Below are 25653 nucleotides of genomic sequence, written 5' to 3' on the forward strand. Positions count from 1 at the left end.
ATCACCCTGCTATGCATGTCAGGGGAGTTACAGGAGCAGGATGGAGATACTTCCCCAGTTCCAGCCTGTTAACCGTAGATTATAGCATGTCATAGATTATAAATCCCAGTGATTTATTGTCCAAAGTCAATTTACCAAGTCTTTGCCTTTAAGAATACTTAGGTAAATGAGGTGAACGAAGTACAATCTCGAATGGAGAAATAGCTGCTCTTTGGATGCTGTCCACAAAGCTGGCATTAGATAAAATAGCATTGCTTCAGAGAACGCCCCTCCCCGCCAGATCTTTCCCATTCAATCTGAGAAATTGGTACCTTATGTCCCTTTTAATTAATTCTCATTTAGCCAATAATGCCAGTAACTTCCACGTAATAAGTCTTATTTATGCAGTTGGAAACAACTTGATACAAGTACACAAGTCTGAAATACGTGCTGAATGCTTCCAACAAGCAGTCCTGCCCAGAGGGGACGACGTAACTGAGAATCCACTTGTACCATTACTATAATTAACTAATGCCCACTTTTCTAAATACTATCCTCTGTTACCTGGCATCTCCCTCTGATACGCTGAATACAAAGTGTTCGCTACCACCTTTCAGTCCCCCAAGGAAATATAGTCATAGTGGAGGTGCTTTAGACAATAATGCAAATACAGTCCTGAATTTTTATCAGGACTGGGCACTGTTGGACAACAAGGCTCCATTTTCTACTGTTGAGAGCCAGCGTTAAGCCCTTTGCACTGTCTGACTTCGTGATCTCCAGAAGCTCCCATGAAGCTTCTTGAAAGAGGCCCTCACACAGCATTGCCTGAGGGCAGGTTTCTCCTCCAGGGTGAAGGTGCATGGAGTACCTGACTTGCTGTCTGGTAAATAGGCTCTGTGGGAAGTTAAACAAGTTAAATCAGCTTTTTTTTTTTTTTTTTTTTTTTTTTTGCCTTCCAACTTGCTTTTGGAGAAACCTACACAGGAACAAATCCCAGGGTAAGGTCCTCTAGCGGAAGATGCCACATGGGATGGTGCCAAGGACTGGTTGTCAGGGGACACCATAATATGGAGAGTTGAAGGAAAGCAAACAAATAAATAAAAAGTAAGAGGCATCAGCTGAGCACAAAGATAGCACAAAGATAATGAAACCAAATATGCAGAACCGACAACCTGGACACATGCTCCCCATTTACATCCAGGCACTAGGATGGAGTGCACCCCAGTGTGGTTGCTAGAAAAGAAAAGTCTCCCTTCCTGAATGCCTCCCACCACAGACAGAATAGGCATTTCAGGAGAAAAACAGGATTTTAATTTTAATTTTTTATTTAAAAAAAAAAAAAAAAAACAAAGTTCTTGGGAATAATGCTACCTTGACCACCACCTGCTCCTTCTGCAGTTCTGGGCAAGGAACTTTAACCCTTAGCCACAGTTCTCCCCTCTTACAAAATGCAGCTGACAATTCTTACTGCTGTTTGGCATGGAGAACAACATACATTTTCTCAGCATTTAAAAGATTAAATACTCCACACTGTTTGATTTATTTCTGTTATTCTTGATACAAATCGCACAAAACTGTGATTCATGTTTTAATATTGATCCTGTAATTAGTTCAGTGCAGGTAAGCCTTCACGCTAGATACAGTCCCACATTTACTCACTTGGATGCCATTGTAAGATTGGGCTTTAGATGTTAAACCTTTACAAAAAAATCCTATTTCATGGTAGTCAAGAGCCTGTTTCACACTGTGGTAACAGCCTGCTGTAATGAAATCTTATCTGAACCAGAGTCTCGTGCAATTTATATGACCTCCCTCACACGCGCACCCAGCTGGGACACCAACAGCACTGTCCTTGTTCCCTGACTGTACGTCCCCTGCTCCTGGGGAGGAAGCATTGGCCAGCGGATGCACAGATGGATGCTCCATGGGAGCCGCCAGTCTGCCTCGTGTTGCTCTGTGGTCTCTCCTCACTTTAGCAAGAGTCCAAAGTTTCAGAGGCTCCTCTCCAGCAGCTCACGACACCTTTCTGAATGTTCTTTACAGCCCCGTGTTATCCCTACCCGCCACACTGTACCTTCCTTTATTGGGCAGGAAGAAATAAAGAGCACAGGCATGGTATGTTTGAGAAGCTGCAGATTACGGCATTCAAAGCATTGCAGATTTAGTGAATACCACCAGAACCTGTTAAGCACTGAAGCTTTTAAATCCTCCTTATGAAAAGCAAAAAAAAAAAAAAAAGACCTGACTTACTGCTCCTCTGTGCCTTGTTGTGATGGCTTATTCATTGTTTGGGGTTTGGTGGGTCCCCTGAGGATGGCTAACTCATCCTTCCACTGAAGAGCGTCACTCGCAGAGGGTGGAGGCCTGGATCCTGTGAAAAGCCGTTTTACTGAGCCCCAACAAGAGGCCTCCACCTCCAGCACAGCCGATCCTGCTGGCTGCAGCGCCAGCGGCCTGGCAGCACCCTGGGTGGCTGGTGGGGACCCATGGAGGGGAAAGCAGTCCCTTCTGCCACGGTCTGGAGCAGCTGAGGATATGGCCAGTAAACCCAGGAATATCCTGCATGCCTTCAAAACCTCCTGTCAGGAGCCCCATGGAGCTGTGCTCTCTACCAGTGGTGCAACCCCCCTACCTGGCCGTCTGACCTTTCCCCTGCCCACCACTGCATTACACCCTCCTCTCCTTGCAGATAAATTCTCCTCACTAAGGCAATGAGAGAATTAGATATCCAATGGATAAAGCTTAAAAACAATACTCTGTGTAGATTACCATACTCTGAGCCTGGTACGGCAGTGTGTGGAAAAAATTCCTGACCAAACTGGAATTCTGGCAACAAGAAGAAACACAGAAATAACAGCATCAATCCTGTCAAATTTTGCACTGCTATGTCTTGTCCTTGCTGAGCAATCACTAGCCCTAGTAACATTTAGATTACACTGGGTCTAAGCATTTTACAAGCTCTTTCATGGCTACCAGCATGTCCCCTAAAGTTAACGTGTACACATTTTACCCTTACCATTACAAGGGGTGCAGCAGCCATGCAGAGATGCAGACCTATTTTGGGCGTCCTTCCTAATCTCACCCACAAAGCACAACTGCAGATTTTCATTCAGTCTTTTCCATAAAGATAAAATTATTTCCATAACAACTGACTTAGAAGCAAATCAGAGACATAGCCAGCAACACAGACCCATTTTAGACATTCATCACCCCAACTGGCATCACCCTGTAAGCTGAAATAGGTTTCTCCTTTCATTCAGGAGAGAGAAGGGAGCTATTTGTATGGATGGACATTACAGGCACTGTCTATTTCAGAGCACACATCCAAGAAGTGGCATTCAGCTGGTTTAGTTAGTGGCTTGAACAGATCACATACTAAAGGTCTTACTTACACGTATTTTTGAGAAAATATCAGCCTCCAACTCAGCTCATCATCTTGATGCAGCAATGCACTTAAGTGTGCGTTTAACATTAAGCCTATGCTTAATCGTTTTGAAAAGCATGCAGCTGTTCTGCCACTTTGTGCCTTCTGCTTTTCAAGAAACAACTACAAAAGGTAATAGAAATGTTATTTAATCTCTTAATATGCAAAGAATCCTTTAGATCCTTACAAAATCATCATCATCTTTCTTTACATGACTGCTACAGTTTCTCAACACAGAGAAATGCAATTATCCCCACATTCTGAGGGCGAATATGTGATTCCAGAGAATCTTGCCATGTGGTACTGGAAAGTGTTGCAAGATGTTAGGTAGCAAGCATGGGTGGCAATATACAGCAGGTTACATGAAAGGTCAGATTTCTGTTAAAATCTCAGGTACCTCAATTGCTTTGGCATTTCTGAAAACTGGACCCTTAAATAAAAATCGGGATGCCTTTGGTAACGTTATCCAGGCCACCTCATTTCATGTCACATAAGAAATAGTAGTAGCTCCCAGACTAGTATCTTTCCATGTTGCTACCTACCTCTAAAAGCTGAAGAAATGATTGAGGAAAGCTGTGTTATCCAAAGTGTCACCACAAACCGAGGACAGAAACCCAGATATAGTGCTGCACTAGATACACGTTCATAGCTCTCACTTAACCTAAACAAAGCAACGGGGGTGGAGAATTACATATGGTGAAGTATGCACCTTCCTTGAGGAATTTTTGTGGAAATGGGTTGCTGATGTTGAGAAGAGCTTGCTCAAGATAAACTCAGTGGAATTAATCAGTTAAGTCAGTGAAAAATGAGAAGTTAGGTCATTGACCAAATATTCTGGTTTGGTTAGGGTCATCAAGGCTTTAGCTTGTGGTGCAGAGGACTAGTTTTTTCTACACTGTGACACAGCCACATTTACTCCTGTGACCAAGCAGAAAACAGAATCCTGTGATACTGCAGCAATCACATACCTGGGCAGTAGTCCATGTATTTTACTGCTCCTTTATGGAGTCTGTTTTAACTGCCAGATGCAAGAGTAAGGAGAGCCAGCACCACCTGACTTGCCCTTCTGTGACAGATGTCCTGCTAGTCCCAACACAGCCCCATCTCTTGCAGCAGATCTGTCACGAGGCATGGCTGAGGGCAGTCGCATCACCCACCTCTTCCTCATTCAAGCTCCATTCCACATCCGCAAGGTATTCACATCCTTAATACACAAGCGTTAGCCTCAAACGAATAGACATTTTAGAAGGATTTAAGGCTAGCCAGTTTGTCTGCTTAATCTTTCACTTCAAAGCAAGCATGTTCCAAGGCCCTTAAAAATAATGCTAAGGATGGATAAGTATGGAGCTGCCTTTCAGTTACTGAGACAGTTAGTAATAGCTCTCCCAGAATGTTAAGCTTGCACTGTACTTTAATTACTAAAAAACAGGCCCAATTGTCTACCTGGTAGACAAGAAAGCAATTATAATGCCATATGCTGCTTTTTGTATTTGCTAATGCCTGCAAAAGTGCCTACTGGGAGGAAACCTCCCCTTACAACCTACAAGGAACACCACAGGCATGGTAGCAAAAGTTCCCGTGTGTAGACCAGTGGCCAAACAAGACTCACACTTCTTGTGTAAAGAAAGGACGTTGGAAGCAACAAGGAAAGGAAGCTGAAGCCTGTGCCACACTGCCTATCATCATGAGCTACATGTTATTTTGGCTCATTAGAAAAGCCCTTAGGCCACATGTAGTTATACAATCAAAGTCTGTTTTGTAAGACCCAGAGGGACTGTGTTAAGGTTACCAGGCATCTTTAATCCTATTCTTTTCTAAGTTCTGAGAGACTGACTTTTTTTTTTTTTTCATGCATTCTTGCATGCAGCCTTGTTTAACTTGAAGTTAATGATGACCATGACTTTTAATAGCAATGGAACCTCAAGTAGTCAAGTCAATTTGTGTTACAGAAACAGAAGAGCCTCCAAAGAGAAGTACAGACTCACCCTCAGACAAACAATTTGCTATGAAAATTGTTGTAAATTAAATTACTTTGGAAAAGAATATGAAATGGAAAGGTGTTGCTATTAAGGAAAATGACAAAGATGAAGGAGGCTATTACTTCCAAGAAATATTTCCTCTGGCCAACTACCCACAATAAATGATCCTCTGCTAATCCCCTTTAGCTCTCTACTGACAGAAACACATGCAAACACACTGAATTCTTACAGAATACAAAGAGGTTTTCTCTCTGCAAGAACAATAATGTAGGCTCAAAAAATGCGTAATCTTCAGTACATTGACTGTTTTGGTCAATTGCTTGACTGGGGACAGCAGGTCTAGTGTCATAAACAACAATCAAGCTCTTATTCTTGGAACCATATGCAGTTATTTCCAAAGCTGAACTCACAAAACTGACTCACAGACCTGTCAGTCAAGTCAAGATCAACATGTTCTCCACATAAAGCTCAACAGATGCAGGAAATAAGTTACTGCTCAAGGGAGACTCTCTTGAGTTGAAGTTCACCTGTGGAACAGGAAACGGTTGTCTCTCTTGGAACAAAAGGGAGGGTGGTGAAACCAACCTGAGACCAATCAATGTCTTGATCATGGATTATTCATTGTTAGCTCTGGTACTAAACTGTACCCTATCTGCCCTGGGGCTTTGAACTGTTGGTCTATGCTCTCCAAAAGCTTGAATAAGGTTAATTTCATTGAGATAGAACAACAGAAAAAGGGGCCCTGGAGAAAGCTGTTTTCTTCTCCAGTGAGTAGATAAGATGATGACGTTTAGAAGGCTGCCTCTAATGGAACATCTAGTCTCAAGACTGAGAGTGATGATACTTGGATGGCACCAAACTTAGAGCTAAGGCCTAGGCCAAGTGTGCACATGGCCTCTGCTGTTATTGCAATCAGCTAGAAAAAGACATGTACACCAAGAAAAGATCAGAACAAAAACAAATGTCCATGAGGGTAAGTGCTTGTGGCCTTAATGAACTGTCAGGATCTCAGTCAGCAAATTTACAGAGATTTGCATAGAATTACAGAGCTACAAGTGACAGCCGGAACTATATTGATACTCCAGTTCAGTGTTCTTACTAAGCAAAGGCATCAAAACAACAAAAGACTCCATACTGGATTTGATCACTAAAGATAAGCCCCTGTTGCAGCGTTGTCTTGGGTGATTGGCTGCCTTGCTCAGCTGGTTTTGAGTGTCCATCTTGCAAAACTTTACTTGAGATAGCACAACCTCATGAGTACATCACACAGAGCACCAGATACAGCAGAGCCTTGTAGGGGAAAATCACCTAATCCCCTGGGCTTTGCTAAGCAGTTCTTTAGCAGTCAACAGGGTGATGACCTGTTTGTCTTTCTGGGCACGGAGAAAGAAGAAGATCCTGAGGTACTATGGGGAGAATATCATTGCCTGAGATGGGGATGCTCCTGACAGGGCCCTTGTTGCAGGGAGGGCAGATAAGCACCTGGAAGTGAAGCAGTATCTGAACATTGGGGCCTGCTTCCCCACCTCCTAACCAATACTATGTCCAGAAGGGCAGGTTTCGTGTGTGGTCAAGGACTCAGAAACCAACTGAGTTGATGCTTCAGAGAAGATAAAATCTCAGACTGCAGCCCACTTGAAGCTCTCTGTTACATCAATTCAATTGCAGAAACACAAGACACAAGGATGATATTTCACACACAATTATCAAGTGCAGCAGCCGGAGCTGTTAAAAGACCAGCAATTAACGTAACTGCATCTCCCTCTACGAGAGGTTGCTGTTTTTCAGGCCAAGGGTGAGATCGTTCTCAAGGACATCTGTTTACACATTCCTCAACCTCCACTAACCGCAGTAAAAGCACAGCACGTCACATGAGTATACTACAGACCAGTGCTTCATGGCCACTGTTTTATAAAAGTGTGCAGCAAGATTCAGAAAGACATTTTAGATAACTTCTACAAAATGAGGCTGAAATGTCTGACAGGGTCCCTCTTACTTTTTGAGCTGTCTGAATAACAAAAGAGATTAGCTTAATCCTGGTGGATATAAAATGCAATTCTGCCACAGCAATTTATGCACTGGATATTACAGAACCTTAACGTCAGCTATGGTGATTACTGTAGGAAGTGGGACAGGAACACGGAGTCTGTAAGGATCTTTTAATGGAAAGGATACCAGCCTCAGGGCAGGGGAAGGCTAAGTCATGTCCTCCTTGCCCCTCAGTTGTCCTCAACCTGCTGTTATTTGGAATAACTGAAAGGGATGAAGAAAAGGACACGATAATGTAGAAGAACTGGAGACAGGCACATTCACTGAGGCTGAGATACATCATTGCCAGTGAAGGGCGCTCAACTTTCACCCATCTTGCTTCTGTTCCCTTGCCTGTACCAGGGCTGGCTGCCCCATGCCCAGGCACTGCTTTGAAGTGGGTGGAAGAGCTTGGGGTACCCCTCAGTCTTTGACAGTGGAGATGTTTTGGTGGAGTATGCATGGACATGACTTGGTGCAGTCAATGGGGTCTTTGCTGTTTGTCCTATAAGTAGGACTGCACACTGGGAGTTCTGGGTGAGCACACGTCTCTGTGTAAGGCACATTTATACATAAATACATGTGCTTTTCTAAGGGCTGCAATCACTGAGTCTACAAAAGAGGGGAAAACCCTGCAAAGAGGCACTCTACTAGCAAAAAGGACTTCTCTGGGTCTTAAGAGAGGACTTAGATTATCTTAGCCTTCCATGGAGAAATTAATTTCACATACCTTTCCTTATTGTCCCTTCAAGTATCTGACCGTTTTTTAGCCTTCAGCCCTGTTTAGAAAAATACTCTGTCTGTACTTCTGTGAAAGCACAGAGTTAACTTGTCAGTGGTTTGTACTCAAAAAGGGTCTCTGTAGCCCATTTCCTGGAGGCAAGCACAGATCAAGCCCTCTGTGACTTACTCTTCTTTCAGATATACTCATGCAAGGATGAACTTTTCAAGCTTCAAGCTAACACCATTTTACCTTTTACAATTTTTTGAGCAAATGTTTAGTTTCAAAGCCCTGAAAGGAGAGCTAAGAGGCCATCACAGGGCAGTCATTTGCTAAGCAAACTCACTTATCATCAAAGCAGAAAAGAAAGGAATGATATACGTTGATAAAAGTCAATAAGTCATTAAGGGAAGGAGGGGAAATATGCAGATGGTTGTTTAATGTACTTAGAAGGCATCCCCAAGGGATCTAACATTACACAGTATGTATTCAGACTGACTGCTCAGCCAGAGGTAAAATAAGCAGATTCTAGATACCTACACTTCCTTAAGCATGTGCTTTCTCCAGAGCAGAGAGGTCAGATGATTTATTTGTAGATTTTCTTTCTTTTACACACACACACACAAATTATTCAGCAACTCTAACCCACATCAACACAATGATGCTGGGAGACCAACTGTGGCCTCTTTGTAAAACGGCAAACCATCTGATATTACCCATACACTGAAAACACAGACCCTGTAAGAAGAATTGCAAATAAAGAGCTGGATTGGTTAACCCTGCCTGAAGCTGGTTCAGAAGTCTGACTCACCCAGCATCTAAGTGTTACCTCCCACTGGCACAGCCTCCAGTAGGAACTAAGCTTCCATTTAGGAAAAAAAATGTTTCCACCGTGACCTTTCTTTTCATGTACTCACAACAGTCAGAAAGCCTGCAACTTCATAATCTGTCCAGTTTCAACACGGAGGATGTAACATGGCTCACCACGGCAGACACCTTTACCTCTTTGTGTGTGATCAGTTCTTCAAGAATGAACAGCCCTTTTAAATGCTGCTTTTCAGTTCTCAAAGCAACTGATCTCATTCCGTGTCAGAGCTACAAAGAAGGCTGTAATCAAAGCAGGCACAGCACAGGACAGAGACAGGACACGCTTTCCCCTTTCCCAAAGCAGGGGTTGCACCTACCACCTCCCAGCAGTGCCTGGGAGAAGCTGCCTCTCATAGGGGCACGGTGCCACCAGTTAGCTGCACGGCAGTATCCTGCCTCTGTGCGAGGCTCCCACTGAATTTCAGACCCTGTGGGAGGAAGAAACCATTTCTTTGGACATGGCTCCCAGCTTCTGCATTCCATCTTGGCAGCTGTGCCAAATTTTGCTCTCCCCTGGTGTATTGCTTCTGTGTGCAACCACAGGCAGCAAGGCAGATGTGCATCAAATGACATTCAGAAGTGCAAATTCCCTCTCTGTTACCAGCTCTGTCGGCTGTGGCAATCTGTGTCGGAGCATTAGGATGTATGCAGGAGGTCTCAGCTCTGAGCTTCCTGCCTTGCAAGCCTGATCTGAAGCTTGCTGAAGTCAAAGGAAGTCTTTCATTATTTCTAGTGAGCGTGGATCAGCATCACTTTAAATCATAATCATAATACAAGCTAAACATAGCCTTTCATACCCTGAACACTGCAAAGCTGAACAAAAGCAATATGCTATATATAAACACATGGAAGAAAGCATTATGAAATTCTCTAAAAGTTTCCTGTAATGCTCTTGTGAATTGAATCCTTTCACTCAATTCCTCATCACAATGAGAACCCATCATTATCTTCCCATGTACAGCACGAAAAACTAAACCTAACCTCACTTTCTTGTACTTTTTTGTTCTTCCTCACTGCTGGAGTACCAGCTACAAAGGAGAGTGCTAAATGTTTTAACTAGTAAAAATGACTTTGAGTCACTGTTAAAACAGATTATGTAACGTGACAAATTCTCTGATGCCTCCATCTCCTTTGAATTCAATGTGGTTTGGCCCAGTAATTGTCCTGGAACAAAGACAGAAGAAGCCAGCTAATAAAACCATACTCCTTTGCCATTTAACATTTCATCCTCCCACTCTGCCAACTGACCACTCTTAAAATTACCCTTCATAAAATCTAACTCCCAGCTTTAGAGGGCTACAAGCCCTCTGAAAGTCTAATTATATCATTGCTTGAACCCCTCAGACTGACTTTGATGCTGTATCTTCTTTGGGTAAGGGTAGGTGCCATATAGAAGTGAATTTTTTACATACTGGTGGCTCTAACCCAAAAACAACATGGAGAAAGTCAGAGACAAGAACTCTATATGCAGCTAGGAATTGAACTTAATTTTAAGAACACATGGAGATATTTTTCTTTCACGTTCATACAACATTGTCTACAGTGCAACTGGCATACTCCAGGCTCTCCGGGAAGGCAGAAAATACGACACAGTACCCACTGTGTGTTTTAGTATCACTTCACTTGTCTAAGGAAAGCCCCACAAATTACAGACAGCATTTGATGGGGAAATTAAAATATCATCTACATTGCAACTGGTCTGCCGCCAGCTGTATGGCTCACATTTGAGATGCAGCTGCTGTACAAACAGAGCCATTTACCAGTTTTACCTAAGGCAGACGGTTAAGTAGGTTTCAGCTGCTACACAAAAGACTGTGAAGCTTTCCTTGCTTGCAAATATAGTCTCTGCAGAGTCACAACTGTTTGAAGCCGTGTTGCATTCCAAATCTCCCAAATTGGACCTGAAGGGGCTGAGTATATCAAAAGGCTATTAGCCAGCTCTCTGCTGTTGCTGTGTATGCTGAAAGAAAAACTCTTTAACACTGCCAAACTGTTTTCTCAAAAGAAATTTAAAGTGTCAACTTTCTCATCTCTCATAATCCTCACAAAGCAGGGCAGTATGTACCTTGTGAGTGGTTTAACTGGAACTTGTTGAAACAAAAGGCTTGGGATTTCACCAGCCCTACATCTTTTACTTGCTGCAGGCAAAAAAAGAAAGAAAGAAAAAAGCCATCAACAGTCCCATCAAGCTGTTATCTTTGGGCCTCATCCTGACTGCAGGCTTTCTGTTATTGAAGCACGCTGCTCTGATAGAAAGAAACAGCATTGAGCTGCAATTGAGACAAAATGTAGGTAGATCACACCAAGGTGACCAATAAACTTTGTTTCAGTGCCTTCTCTCTTGGTTTTTCATCTGTCTGTGTGCCATGCAATAGAACAGAAAAGCATTCAGACAGGGAAAAAATTGCAATGTAACACAAAATTTGTCTGTAATTTTAATACTAGCAGTTGATTCGTGCCATGGGAAGGAGGGGAGCAGTTCTGTGGCAGCCTAAGTATCAACAATCATTTTTTTCCAGCATCACCGTAGCAACACTGTAGTTATTGTCAATGAAGCACTTTCATTTTAAGGTGCTATTTTTAGATGATTTTACCTTTCCAGAAGAATTACCCTCTGGGCTGCAATTTATCATTTTTGTTCCATGGCCCATGGGTGAATTTTAGCTGGGCCTTTATTTTGTTTTTAAAGCAAAACCAACCAGCTCTGTCCTTCCTCCTGCAGACATTTCTGCACTCAGCTCAACACATCCCTGCTTTAACAGCCCAGCCCTGGCAAGTATCAATAAGGACCGAGCTCCTGGAGGAATTAAACACAAAATAAAGCCCCTCCCTCCTCCAACAACCACTGGTAAACACAACAGGAAGAACAAATACATTTTCAGCATGCAGAAAGCCTGGGGCTGAGGATGGGGAAGGAGTTGAAGGGGGGACAGTTGCTAAAGCTGGGTGTTGTTGAAGACCCAGCCTTCTCCAAGGCTGGAGCCGGTGGTTGCAGCAGCATTCTTTGCCCGTGCCTCGTCTGTTCCTGGCAGTTTCACAAACCTCAGCCTTTCCCCCACCGCTGCCCCCAGCCAGCATCCCTTGTCATGAGGATGTGACCCCAGCACACCGTGTTCTGCTTTCGGAGAAGTTACATGTGTTTTTATCCAGTGAATACATAGGGCTGAGATGGGCCCATAGAGCTTCTACTCAGAAGCACTAAAGGGACAAAGTAATGACTCAAGGTCACGTCTAATCAGGCAGCCTCCAAGCAGGAGCAGGTCATACACATCCAGATATGAGATGCAAATGAGCCCTCTGCTCTTACTGCTATAGTAAAATAAATCCTGCACCTATTGACTCCAGTACTTGAAGCCATACTGAATCAGATGCACCTTACCCATCCTTATGGAGGATAAATAAATAATAAAGAGGAATGGAAATAAATAAATAATAAGGAGGAATGGAAAAGAACTTTATTTCACTTATTTCACCATCTAAGAAAACAAAAACAACGAATCCTTTTTTGTTTGTTATCCATCACTAAGAAATATGGATCATCAATAAAAATGATCAAACAGACTTCTGGGTACACTTTCTGCTCGTAAAAGTCTCTGAGACTCGATTATTGTTGACGCTTTTTTTCCTTCCCACTTCCCAATTTTAGTGTCCATGGAGAATTTTCTTCCAAATGTTTGTTCTGCAGGATGAAGTATTTCACTTTTTTCACACTTGAAGACTCAAGAGATTTAAAAAAAACACTTTCAATAAAACGCCTTGCAGGGACACCAGGCTAAAAAAGTTTTTTGTTTTTTTTTTAATATGCTCAACCCATGGCCCCATGACCCTTAGTGCCCTGATGGGCTCACATAACCAAAGTTAAAAATCTTCCATGTGATTTCAATAAATGCCCATTGATAACTTTGTTCCAGGCATCTCTGAAGAAGTCTTCAGAAGCAAGACCTGAAACACCAAGGTTAAGTGTTACTTCTGCATACTAATAAGAGGACATTTCCCATTTGCTGCCACTCACTGACTTACAGGGGCTCAACTTCTAGGTGTTGAGAATTTGGGGTTTACATGATGGGGCTGCAAACTGGTGGGCAGTCAGGGCCAGGGCCAAGGCACTGCACACATACAGAGCTGCAACAGCTTCAACTATTGGGATGCTACTGCTTCGCACCACAAGTTCTTCATATCTATAGTAATTCACATACAAGAAAGAAAATCAACTAGTGCTGAAAATAGGAAAACAAGTTTCACAAAAAATGTATCCTTAACTTTTCTTAGATATTTAATATTTTGGAAAAAGGAAAACAAACACTTTTCAACGTTAATTATGTGCAGTGCAGTTGCAGTAAAGCAAGAAACTAGAATAATGTCGCAGCTCCCAAACACTTCTTTCACCGTCCCTTCATCTGCCACACTTTCATACTGCTCATACAGCACCTCTCGTTACATTTCATTTCCATATTAAATTGAATGCCCTCATTCTGCTCTCAAGTCAGTAGTGGTAACGAACAAGCATTTCTAGAAATTATCTTTTCTGAGAGCTACAATTATGCACCTGCATGTACTCTCTACTTCATTTGTAGCCTGCACAGATGAGAACAATTCATTAAAACATCAGCTTGTTACAATATCAACTATTTGTGTTGGTGATGGGGATGTGCAGCATTAAGAAAGTAAAGGGACATTATTACTTCATTTAGTTTAGATTTCTAATTCAATCAAACGAGTGCCTAAACTATTGCAGGTGTATCATGTAATATCACAGGTTTAAAATCTTAACAGCCCTAAGATGATTTGATTGAAAATTGAACTGATTTTCCATACGGTAGGTCCAGAAGCTAATGCCAGGACCCAGCTTGTTCAGCAACATACGTGCTGTAGGCTGAGAGTATAAATACCTGAACACAGAAACACACCAAATAATTTTGCTCATTGTAATAAAAAAAGATTGAAATCACCTCCATTTCTCTCTAAGGAAAACAAAGTAAAATGGAAGGAAACTCTCAATGCCCAGGGAAGCAGAAAGCACTTCAGAAACGCCAGCAAAAAGAGCAAATTTCTAGTGGCAATTATTTTTTCTTAAAATATACCTCAGGCCATACAAATCTGTCCACAAATTCAACAAACTATTTCAATCAAAAAAAGTAAGTTTTTAGTGGGTAAGAAGTTGAAATGTTTAATCAATAAAATTTTAAAGTGACTGGTGAGAGACAGAAAACTAACATGCAAAAAATTATTTTTCTATTCCATAAAAAATAATTCACCTTGGACTGAGGAACAAAAAAATAATTAATCCTCCCTTATTTTAGGTTTCATTTCAATTGGAAAACCCCTTCCTTTCATTGACCTCAAATAAATTTCTGTTATTTTTTTGCACTGGCCAACCAGCTGAAGAAGTCAATTATTCAGCTCAACTACCAGCAAGCCAACTGTATTTCGAGCTTTAGGTTTCTGTATGGCAAGTGCTTGGTGATGACATGTGCTGGGTTTTGCAATAACACAGCCTACATCTTCTGCATACTTGCCAATATTTCAAAACCTATAAATGGAAATCTTTAGAGAGAAAAGTTGGGACATACCTAGGGAAATACGCTGGCCTTTTTTAGACTAGAAAAGAAATAGTCTGTACTTTATTTAAAAAGGCAAAGAGAAAGGCAAGTTGAGTCTTCTGAAGAAATATAACCTGTACCTCATAATTATATGGGTTGCTTATGACTTCTTTTTGGACAGAATTTTGCCTTAGTTTTTATATATGCCTGTTACACAGTTCTGACTCCATTTGGAGCAGGAAATTTTTAACTTCTTTACTATCACCAGACACATCCACCTTTGGGAGCTCGTCTGTCTCTATATGGATGACAAACCAGTCAAGCCCCAGTGAGAACTGGCAGTAATCACAGTAACACCTCAGCTGAAGCTGGTGTCACTATTTACATGCCTAAGAACAAGCTGAAATTCCATTTGTTGGATTTCCATCTATTTTGGTCTTCTGTTCCATCCTCCAGCCCTCACTGGGTATTTTAGTTTTTTTTTTTCTTTTTTTAGCATATGATTTTGATTAGCCAAAGAAATTCTTTAAAAATACTTCAGTGAAAGTCAAATGCCAGCTCAAATAATTCAGCAATAACTTAGAAAGTTCAACACATGACTGCCAGAAAACACTTCTAGCAATCCAGAAGCCAATTTTGCAGTCACAGGGAAAAAAACAACACCACCACTACCACCAACAAAGAGCGACCAGGCTCCCCCGGTATTTCTTCCCTGTTACTCAGATCCCCTCCCTGAAACACTACATTTGGATACTAACAGCCATGTTTGAGGCAGACACTCTTTTTCTGAAGTCACTGTGCTTGTGACTTTTGCTGTTTGCTTACAGATCTAAAACCATGGTGCTGAGACTTATTTTTGGCTTGTGATGGTCAAGGCAGAAGGAGAAGATGCTCTGCGAATCTTTCTGTGCTTGAGCAGAAGCTCCCAGAGGGCACTGGGTGGCTCCTAAGGGAGGAGATTCCCAGCACAGGGTGGGACCGGGGACCACAGGGACCACAGGGACCACAGTCCAATGACTGTGGATATCCAAATCCAGTTTTAGAAATGCCATGTCTCTTAGCATGTCTCTGTCTCTGTGATCTCTAGAGACATGGTGCCGCTCCGTAATACAACACAGTGCCATGCACGGATGACTGAACTGGCAACTTGGACACGAGAAAGAGCGGCACCTGTGCAAAATCCCATTGAACTTGCTAAGGTGCACGTCATGTCTCACAGACTTCATTCAGCCCTTTCACAGCAAGCTTGGATGTCTCAAGAGATCCCTGTGCCCTGCTGCTTGGAGAAACCTTGAGAGAGGCTGAGCCCTGAGGTCTGCCTGTTTGCTAATCTGCAGGCAGGGAAGGACTCAGTGGTCCACCAAAGTTGTTCTAAAATTTGTGCATTACTGAAGCTAATCTGTTACTGACTTGATACAGGCTACGTACACAGCATTTTAATTAAAAAAAAAAAAATAATCCTGTATACTCTTGCTGCACACTTCCCTCCAAAGTTTGCAAATTTATTTTACGAGCTTTAAATTATTCACGTATTCAAACAAATAAATAAATAAATGCTTTGTAGGTGTTTGCTTTGTTCCTTTTACAGGCGAGGGAACACCAAGGCAGAAGGGCTGGGTTCTGCAAGTCTTCAGCCTTCCCCATGGTTGTTTTTTTGGTTTTCTGGAAGCACAGCTACAGCACATCGCTCCGGGCCATGCTGCAAGCCCAGGAAGAGCTCCTACCTCAGTTCTGCATCTCCATCAGGCTGCTCACAACCTGGCTTCTTTGGTCAGGCTCCGAGCAGCCCCAAGCACATGCAGCTCCCAGGAGGGACGGCTCCTCACTCTGCAGTTACCTGGTGTATGCCCTCTCTTGATTTGAGCGCTCTAATACTAACTGTGCAGTAATACTAATAATTTCATTGCTATTTCATTTAAACATTTGCAGTTGTCTTTCAAGCTGTAAAAAATATTACAGCCCCGTGTCCTGGGCTGCTGTAAATTGGCACAGAGCATACGGCTGTATCAGTCTGCACAGATGGGGAGGTTTGCCTTACCTCTATAAAGCAATAACACTATTATGTATCTTTTTAGTGTGCTGTTTTGAGTTGCAAACATCCATTAAACCATTGTTTGTTACAAGTTTCTCCCCCCTCTGCCCTCCTCTGCATTATAAAACTTAGAAAAATTTTATGCTTAATTCCTGGTGGAAACATTACATTACCTGTGAAAGCCTGATCAAACACTGCTGCTCTTTATGCCCCGTCTCTGCTGATATGCACAGTAATATATCCTGCCTTTTTCAATATAAACTCCCTTCCAATAAACAGGGTTAAGCTGAGGTATTTAAAATGAAATTCTGTTCGACACAAGGTCGTGCACCCCTTATCCCCCTCATTTGTGTCTATCACCCGACCAGCTGAATAACTCCTTGTTTCCCACTGTCTCGGGGTTGGGATTTTTTTTCCCCCTAAAGCAGTTCTGTATGTTCTCTGGTCTGTTTTTTGTAACCACTATATTCCCTCCTCCAACTGAAGGACTGACCATTTGTTTAACCCAGCTCTGCTTGAAATAAAAGCTTCATTTGTTGTTGCTTGTTTCATTCACTTTTTAATGGTGGCTAATAAAGGCTAAACACATACAAGCAATATATTTAAAAAACAACTACAACGAATCAGCACAGAGGTGCAATTTTCTTGCATTGCTCTGGAGGGGCACAGGACAGGAATAGGATTATTGTCAGTAAAGCCTGGGGTGCTTTGGCAGGGTGAGGAAAACACCCTGTACTTGCCAGCACCGTTTCAGGCTGTTCTTGGTCCTGCTTTTCATGCTCACTGAAATACCTTCCTCTTTTAAATCCACAAATAAACAAACAAACAAACAAATAAAAGCAAGACGGCCTGAAATCATTCAGGAACCGAGAGGGATAATTTCAATGTGACATTTGTTTCAAACAACATGACCTGCCAGATGCTGCTCTGGGGAGTTCAGCTCGCAGCCCTCTTGCAGCGTGGCCGTACCCCCATGTATCACTGCAAAACAGTTTGCAGCCTATGAAGGTCCAGAGAGCACGACACAACCCACACAGTCTGCACCTCCTAAGTCTGCAGAGGCTTCCATTTGTGCTTGTAAAACTGTATGAGCAAGGTATGGATGAGCACACCCGCTGTAGTCTTCACCGCACATTGGGCACAACCTGTGCTGCTTCGCTGACTTTGCAAGTGTTTGCAGGTTGTGTTTGGTATCTCAGTAATCACTGAACATTCATCCATTTTGAAAGAGTCACTCTTCCTGCAGCCAATCCAGACAAAAATAAAAATAAAAATAAAAAAGCCTTTATGGCTGTACTGATTTTGTCGAAGTATGATTGTGCATGAGAGATGTACTGGATATAATTTAGCCTCTTGAGCAATGTGAACCTCCAAGAGTTCAATTTACAAAAGACCAATGGTTCTGTCAGAGCCAGTTTATATGCGCTCTTGAAGTCCAAAAAAAAATTGTTTTGAATTAATTTGAGCTTTTCAAACACAGACCACGTTATGAAGATGGTCAGGATCTGGGAATGCCTTGCTGCCAACTACTCCAAATATATGGCAAGCTTTGTAACACCAGTCAGTTCTTGCAGCCTTTGTGACTGGGAAAAGGGATTAGGCTACCTAGATGACATACGTGCCTAGATGACAAACCTAAATGAGGCTCTCACCAGTCACCTGAGGTGGGGGAAAGCAGGGCTTGCAGTCACATAGATGTGGAAAGCACATCCTCGGAGTTCCCTCTGGAAAGACAAGAGCCGATCTCAACCTCTGACTTCAAGCACGCATCAAGGGAGAGGAGAGGTGTCCCTCCGGCACACAAGGGCCAAACGATGCTGTGCCGTGCCTGGCAGCAAAGGGGCTGCATCTGCACAGGACAGGGAAAAGGTGCAAAGGCTCACTGCAGCCCTGGCCTCCAGAGTGGAGCTTTTGGGCTATTTGAATAACTGGGGGCTGACCCTCTAATATGAAAGAAGAACAAGGTTAATGTGTGTCTCAGACAGAAGGAAATAAAGTGCTTGATTGTGCCAAGCCTGACTCAAGCCAGCTATTAATATAAAACTTGGCTATAAGGAGTGATTCAGTGGTGCTGCAGCAGAGCCTTCTTCCAGACAGCAGGCGAGCGCAGGAGCAAAATAAATCTTCCATTGGTTTCACCTCTGGATTTGCTCCCAAGATCTCTCCCCCGCTCCAGACACTTACAATCCCTATTGTGTTACTGCTGCGATATATCACCGTGCCAGGGATGTGACAGCACCTCTCAAACAACATTTTATAGCAGACATAAAGTTTAAGTTGGGGGGGGGGGGGGGGGGGGTAATAAAGGGAGAAATGATGCTTGTTACCATGCCAATCCACATGAAACCAGAAGGACCAGATTGCTGCACTTTTCCGAAGAGCAGTTTTAAGCATCATTTCTCTCATGCTTAGATTTTCCCTGTTTAATGCTGCAACCAGTTACCAAAGAGGTCTTTAAGAGCAGATAATTGCATCTGGAAACCCTGTGGGCCACGGGCTCCCCTAGGTGAACAGGCAGTCCTCACCCTGGGGCCTCAGTCCCTGAGGGAGGCACTAGGGACAGGATCGTTGCTAACAAAGACAGCTGCCCCAAACCATTTTTTAAAAAGCTCATCAGTTTAGCAGTCTGCTTTTTGTCCTCTTCCATGTGAGGGACTGAATGGGTCGTCTGTTGCTGGAAATCAGGACTGGGAGCCAGAAGACACGGGATTTAATAATGGGGTTTGCTGCAAGTTCGTGTGACATTGCACAGTCACGAGTCTCATCTGAATCTCCATCTCCCTGCCTGAACATCAGTATAATAATTACCAACTAACCCATGGGTTTTATTGAGTTTTATCAATTAGCACCAGTAGTGCTTTGTTCACATCCTTGAATCACAAGGTCATATAAAAGAAAAACAGTGTTACTGCAACTGGCTGATTAAGCGTCCAGTGGGTGCTTTGCTCAGATCCTACACATGACAAGGCAGGAAGATGAATTTGAAACCTAGTAAGTGGGAGAAAGCTACTTGGCAGCACATCCAGCACGATCGCAGGCTGGAAGTTCACTTCAAGTCTTAGGCGATGACAGTATTTTGCACACACAGATAATCACTGTTTAGATCATTAGGGGTCACAACCGTAACACCTACCTACACATTACCACCGCTCACCATGCTTTACAAACATGGCATTTATTCTCCCAGCGCCTCTCTGACACTCTCCACGTTTAATGGGTGAGGAAACCCAGGCGCTGAGACTACCGAGGTGCCCCATCCAGCCAAGAAGCATTCCAACCTGCTCTGATACTGGGCTGCCAAACACCAGTGAGGTGGGCAAGACCCACCAGCCTGCCTCCCAGCCAGGCTGCCAGACAATGTGGCCATTCAGCCCCAACACGCTCCCAGCCCTGCGCGATGTTTTGTTTCTAACAAAGAAGCCGCGTTTCAGGACTGCTTGTGAGGCAGCACACTTCCAGCCACCCCGCTGGCACAAAGGGGAGGACACGGAGCTTGAAGAATTCAAATACTCTCTCGTCGGGGGTTTGCTTAATCACCTGTAGGCTGCTGAAACCCCAAAACAAAGGTGGCAGAGGACGTTTTCAAGCTGCAGCCTCCAGCGGACTCGGGCAGGCTGTCGGGGTCTCTTTTGCCAGCAGCAGCTTCAACTGCTGTCCCCCTGGAGCAGGAGTTGGTGATAAACGTTTGAACAAATCCTCACACCATCTAATGACTTGCGGGCTCCAGTGACATTTCCAGCATGCAGATTTGAAGCAATAACTCCTCAGTTCGACAGTTTGAATGGGAAATGGATAGGCTAGAGAGCAGCTGAAGAGAGAGTTACACTTGGTACTGACAGAGAGGAGGAATGCCCTTATGAGACAAAACCAGAGACTCATTATCATTTCAGAAAGGAAAACAAAAATAAAAACAAACGGCTGGAAATATCAAGATCATAAGAAAATGATTCTCTTTTCTAGGCCTGAATATCTCTTTGGTTCTGTGTGATTGCACACGCTATCCAGCACGATGGCCCCAGATGGGTGGCAGAGAGACATGACTGCAGAGCCAACAAAGAACAGCATACAATACGAACAAGGAGGGGGCATCAGGGGGACAACCTCAGTACACTTTGGTTATCTGCAAAGCTACCTGATTACCGAGTGTGGAAGATGTAGGCAATGATTTTCCTTTATCTGGGAAAGACGTCAAGATCCATGATGCTGTATTACCCCAAGATTTCATCAAGGTCTAGATGAGTCAGGAGCTGTGCAAGCACAGTGTAAGAGGTAGCGTACGCCTAATCAACTGACAGGTTTGAGAGTGTATCTAAAAATACCATGAAGCAATGAGCTTTTTTTTTTCCTTCTTCTATAGACTGGGAATGAATTTTCCTTACAGAGGTCTGGCAACATTCCCACTCAAAGGGGGAGAGGGGTTGCTCATCTCCACTGGGACCTGGAGGAAAGGCTCTCTGTCCTGACTACAGTTTTATGGAGTGTGTCAGCAATTCAAGATGAGAGGTTGCCAGAAAGGCCTGGAGGAATATCCCAGGGAATAGGCACAGCAGAGAAGTTAAAGCATGAATTTTTGTATGTAAAAGCTCTTCCCCTCACAAATATCTATGAGTCCTCGAATATGAACTGGTGTCAGTAGAATAAAGCTTTTGTTAGTATCGGTTAAGTTTAAGCTAGCAGGAAACTCAGGAAAAACTCAGCACTGACTGCGTGTAGACCCCTAGAAACGGAATGGCATCTCTTCAGTCTAGTCAAATCAGAAAAAAATACCCCATTAATCCCATCAGGTTTCAGTTCAGGTCTGTAATTTGACAATGCTATTTAGAAAAGTGAAAATCAAAGCAATGCTATGTCCCAGTTAGATCAGAGACCTGAGGTCCAACTACAGTACAAATTAAAAACAAGCAGAGTATTTGAAAATTACATCGAGCCTATGCGTAAAACAGGACTTTAAAATATCCCGTAATTATGCTCATGAGGACAAGTATTGGAAAAGAATTTGTGTGAACTTTTATTGGTAGAAGGAAAAAAAAATGAAAAAAATGAAAGGTGTGATGTAACAGATGAATGATGAACAAAATTTCAGATTGCAATATTAACATGATTGAGTACTTTAACTGGGGAACTAGCAGTAGGGCACCTGCCCCATTACTAAGTTGAAAGAGAGGCCATCTTCCTTGTCCCCCGACACATACAAACACATGTCCACTCGGTCATATGGCAGACATTTGCAAAATTAGAAAAAAAGGACTGGGGCAAGGAGAGTGAAAAGGTCACTAGAGTTTCTCCACTGAAAGCCAAATAATGAAATTACAAAAAATGAAAACCTGCTCCAACCAACAGAAGTTACTTTTCTGAAGGGACAGAGAGGAGCACTGACTGAAGGCGCTGCTCCCATATTAGAAGCTATCTAAGCACAAATGGCTCACCAAAAACAGTAAAACATTGTTTTCTTTTAGTAATTTACCGAAAACTATAAGGTTTGATTCATAAACTCCACCAAATCCACGGGAGTCCACGTGATTCACTCCAATGGGCTTTGGGCCAGATCCACAGCAGGTTTCATTTTATGGCGGGTCTCAGAAAAGCATAAATTTATTACTTAGATATAAGAAAGCAAACTTCCTGCATTGGGTATGAGAAAGAAAGAAGAGTTATTCTGGTGAGGAGCAAAGCTTCACTGTTGTAACACAGTCAGATCCCTCTCGACAGGGCACTTATGCTAACTCCTGCTTGTATTTAGGTTTTGCGAGAGCTGCTAGGGTAAGGAGGCAGAAAGCATGGCAATGCACCTCCCTGCTGTCCCCTGCCACCATCGCAAGCTACGAAACCTGGCAAGCTCTGTGCTCACCAAGACAGCAATGGTGCCAGCTAGTACCTTGCAGGACTGAAACTTTGAGATAGTAACTGGTAACCAAACTCACTTCATGCATATCACCACAACTCTGCCCCAGAGGATGGGTCAGTCCAACCATCACAAGCCTAGGTTGACTTCCCATTACCCGTCCAGGCTGGGAGAGCCCCTGGATGCCCTTTCCTGGACCCACTTAGTCCATACTTAGGGGAATTATGTGCACTTTCCCCACTTCCTGAAACAGTCGTGCTGACCAGACTCAAGAGACATTTGCCGAGGTCTAAGAAGCAGCTCCACACACCTGGGATGCACCAGAACGCACAGCATTGAGCACCCACCTGCTTGCCCCGTGTCCATCCAGTTACTGTGAGTCTGGCACATCAGCACCTCAGTCCTCCACTTGTGATGTGGACACCACAAGCTCAGTCACCACGGATTTGACATGAAGAGGTGCTGGGGACCTCTCCACTTGTCTTACCTCCAGAAAGCCTAATTCAGTGCTTTGAGTTGGCATTACCTAGTTCAATCCCGAGAGCACTCTCCACCTTACAGCCAGGGTAGGGTGCCCTCAGTCACTGCGTGCTTGCTCTGCATCTAACTCAGGGGAAAGAACACAATTATTACATTTTCCTTTTGTGCTGACTCCCCTTTCTAAAGAAAAAAAAAAAAGAAAAAAAAAAAACAAACAAAGAAATCTAAATGCTATGCTTGTATTTTGGAGCTCCACCCTTCAGAGACACTGTCTGACTGGCACAGGACATCAGTATTTATACTGCATATTTTTACACGTCCTGAACTTTGGGAACCACATGTTCAGCTGTGGCTAACACACCCATTTCACTTACACAGTCCTGTGTTTGTCCTTGTCCCACATCCCAAAAGTGAGGTTAGTCTGCATACCAGAGTAAATGCATGACAGTAAATAAACTCAGAAATTGGTTTACACCGCATTTATCTGATCTGCAAATAAAAATATAAAAACATATTTTCACACTTTATCAAACTGCGTAATATTCCAATAGTATGCAGCTAAGTTTTTCAGATCCACATTAATCCAAACCAGAAGCATCTCTTTCTGGGATCAAGAAAGTATTTGTCATGTAAAAATAACTTAAACAAAAAAAAGAATGTACTTGAATAACCAAAATGAAGGAAGAAGGGATTCATAAACAAACAAACAGAACTCTGCAAATAATACTGAGGAGCTAAAATTACCAAGTTAATTTTAAAGATCACACACTGAACTTTTTCCGACATAAAAACAAGCGCCTGATTGTTGAGGTTGAATACCAAACCCATTAAAAAATGGAAAATGCACCAGAGGCACAGGAACTTTCAGCACAGCTGGCCTAATGTAAAAACAAAGTATGTAATTGTCAGCGATTAACAAAATTGTGCCTTCAAGAGTTGCTAATTTATCTAAAGCTCGACTCTGAGCAAGGATTGACTGCTTAATGATTTTAATTTTTCCAAAGACTGTCATACCACAGAGAAGTTGCTACGAATGTGGTTTCTTAAGCAGTTGCTCCAAGGGAAAATTCCTCTCTTGGATGCACTAAGATGGACTTCTCCATCATCTTCTCCCAGTTCTCTCCTCTGCCTCCTTCGAGGGTTGTCTGTACCTTTGGTGACAGAAGGGTGGCACAGAGATTTTGGTGACAAGTGAGACAGCACAAACTTCAGTTACATCTCTGCCTTAGGTGGAAGCTGCTGTGTGGGAAACCAGGAGGGAATCCCTACTTGTTTGTTACGGGAGGCTGCTAGGAAGAGCCCGATCCCTTGGGAAGCAGCTCTGGTGACACAGCCTGCAAGAGAAGGGCAGGACAGACAGAAGTGTTCAGTGGGAAATGCCCAGCTCCCCTCAGCCCAGGGTGAAGCCCACCGTGCTTTCAAGTGGCACCAGCACTCACGGAAAGCTCGCAGTATCTGTCAATCACGCTGCACCGAAGGGCAAGCGTGGCTGCCAACAGCAAATCACCGCAACCTCTAATTTGTTGCTTTTTTGGTATCAAATTATTTTTCATTGCCAGAGTGCTGCACAAACCCCTAATAAACCACTTTTGACCTAACCCTTCACAAGCTACCGCATGCCTCGCTCCACATCTACGCTGCCTGTGGACGACGTGTTTGCTAAAACTTCCCTGTGGCCACCCAGTGGGACAAGGAGATGCGGGGTCGGCTCTGCAGGGGCTGCCACAGCTCTGCACTGCTCCTCACCCTATGCTGGCACCTCTCACATGCTTCCCCGCTTTCTTCTCCCCATTCTTGATCTCTGCCCACTGTTTGCCCAGCTAAGGGCAGAACCCACCTCTAGCAAGAGATGGGAAGAACTGGTTTTCTTTATCAATATGGTTGAGGGAGGAACATTGCGAGCTCCCAGCAGCAATTTCAGAAGAACCTGCTTTAGATCTAGATATTCTTGAGCATGAGACCCTTTTAATGACCTTTATATTCATAAACCAAAATCAGAGAGTCCAAACCAGATGACTGCACTGGCTCACGTGATTAATGTAGAGGCATAATTAATTATCCTCCTCCCCCCCCCCCGAGTTTCATCAAAATGCATACGAAGAAAGATGACATTCAGAGCTAAGCCCCTCAGCACACATCTGAGCCGAGGCTGGTGGAAGGTAAATCACTCCCAAAAGATTAAGGAAATGAAAATCCAACCAGAGCAACTACCCTTCTCCCAGCTCCTGCGGATTCACAGGATTAGGAAAGATTACTGGGAACATCAAGCCTGGGCTACTTCACTGGCCAGACTGCACAATTTCATAGACTCCAAGCTGAGTTACTTGTCAGTGTGAATTTTTAATGACTTTTTGATTGCAAACATATGCCATAGCTGGGCTTACTCCAGCCCCCAGCTGGAAGCAAGTCAGGGTGCAGGTCTGTGTTACTCTTCATTTGGTGCAATGTGGGGCTCCCTCTGAAGCAGGCAGCCCTGTTTTTCCTTCCCTGCCTAGCATCGTCTGTGCAGTGAGTTGGATCACCTCATCGATGGGACACAAGTATCAATGCGAGGCAAACCAGCTGATCCCATGGCTTCACTGCTGCCAGGTCTGGTACGAGGGGGATGCCGGAGCCATCCGTGGCTGGGGACGAGGACAGCGCAGGAGCAGGGGTCCACCCTGCTGCTCACACCAGCCTGCACACCACAGCAATGCTTGCCGAAGATGCACACACAGCCCACCCCAGGAGTTACTGCTTGCAAGTAACCAGCCAAGGGCAC

At 43.5% G+C, this 25653-nt stretch overlaps 1 protein-coding gene and 1 long non-coding RNA gene across 3 annotated transcripts in view; both read right to left on the reverse strand.

Moving 5' to 3' along the window:
- The window catches only part of CHST11 (carbohydrate sulfotransferase 11), a 170338-nt gene that overhangs the window by 25869 nt on the left and 118816 nt on the right, over window positions 1-25653 (reverse strand). The gene's annotated exons all lie outside the window — the stretch shown is intronic.
- The window catches only part of LOC310903417, a 30452-nt gene continuing 6115 nt past the window's right edge, over window positions 1317-25653 (reverse strand). Inside the window, exon 2 of the long non-coding RNA XR_014587512.1 lies at window positions 1317-25653. This is a non-coding gene — a long non-coding RNA (uncharacterized lncRNA).

Source organism: Anser anser, assembly GCF_964211835.1.
Source record: "Anser anser genome assembly, chromosome: 1".
Lineage (NCBI taxonomy): Eukaryota > Metazoa > Chordata > Aves > Anseriformes > Anatidae > Anser > Anser anser.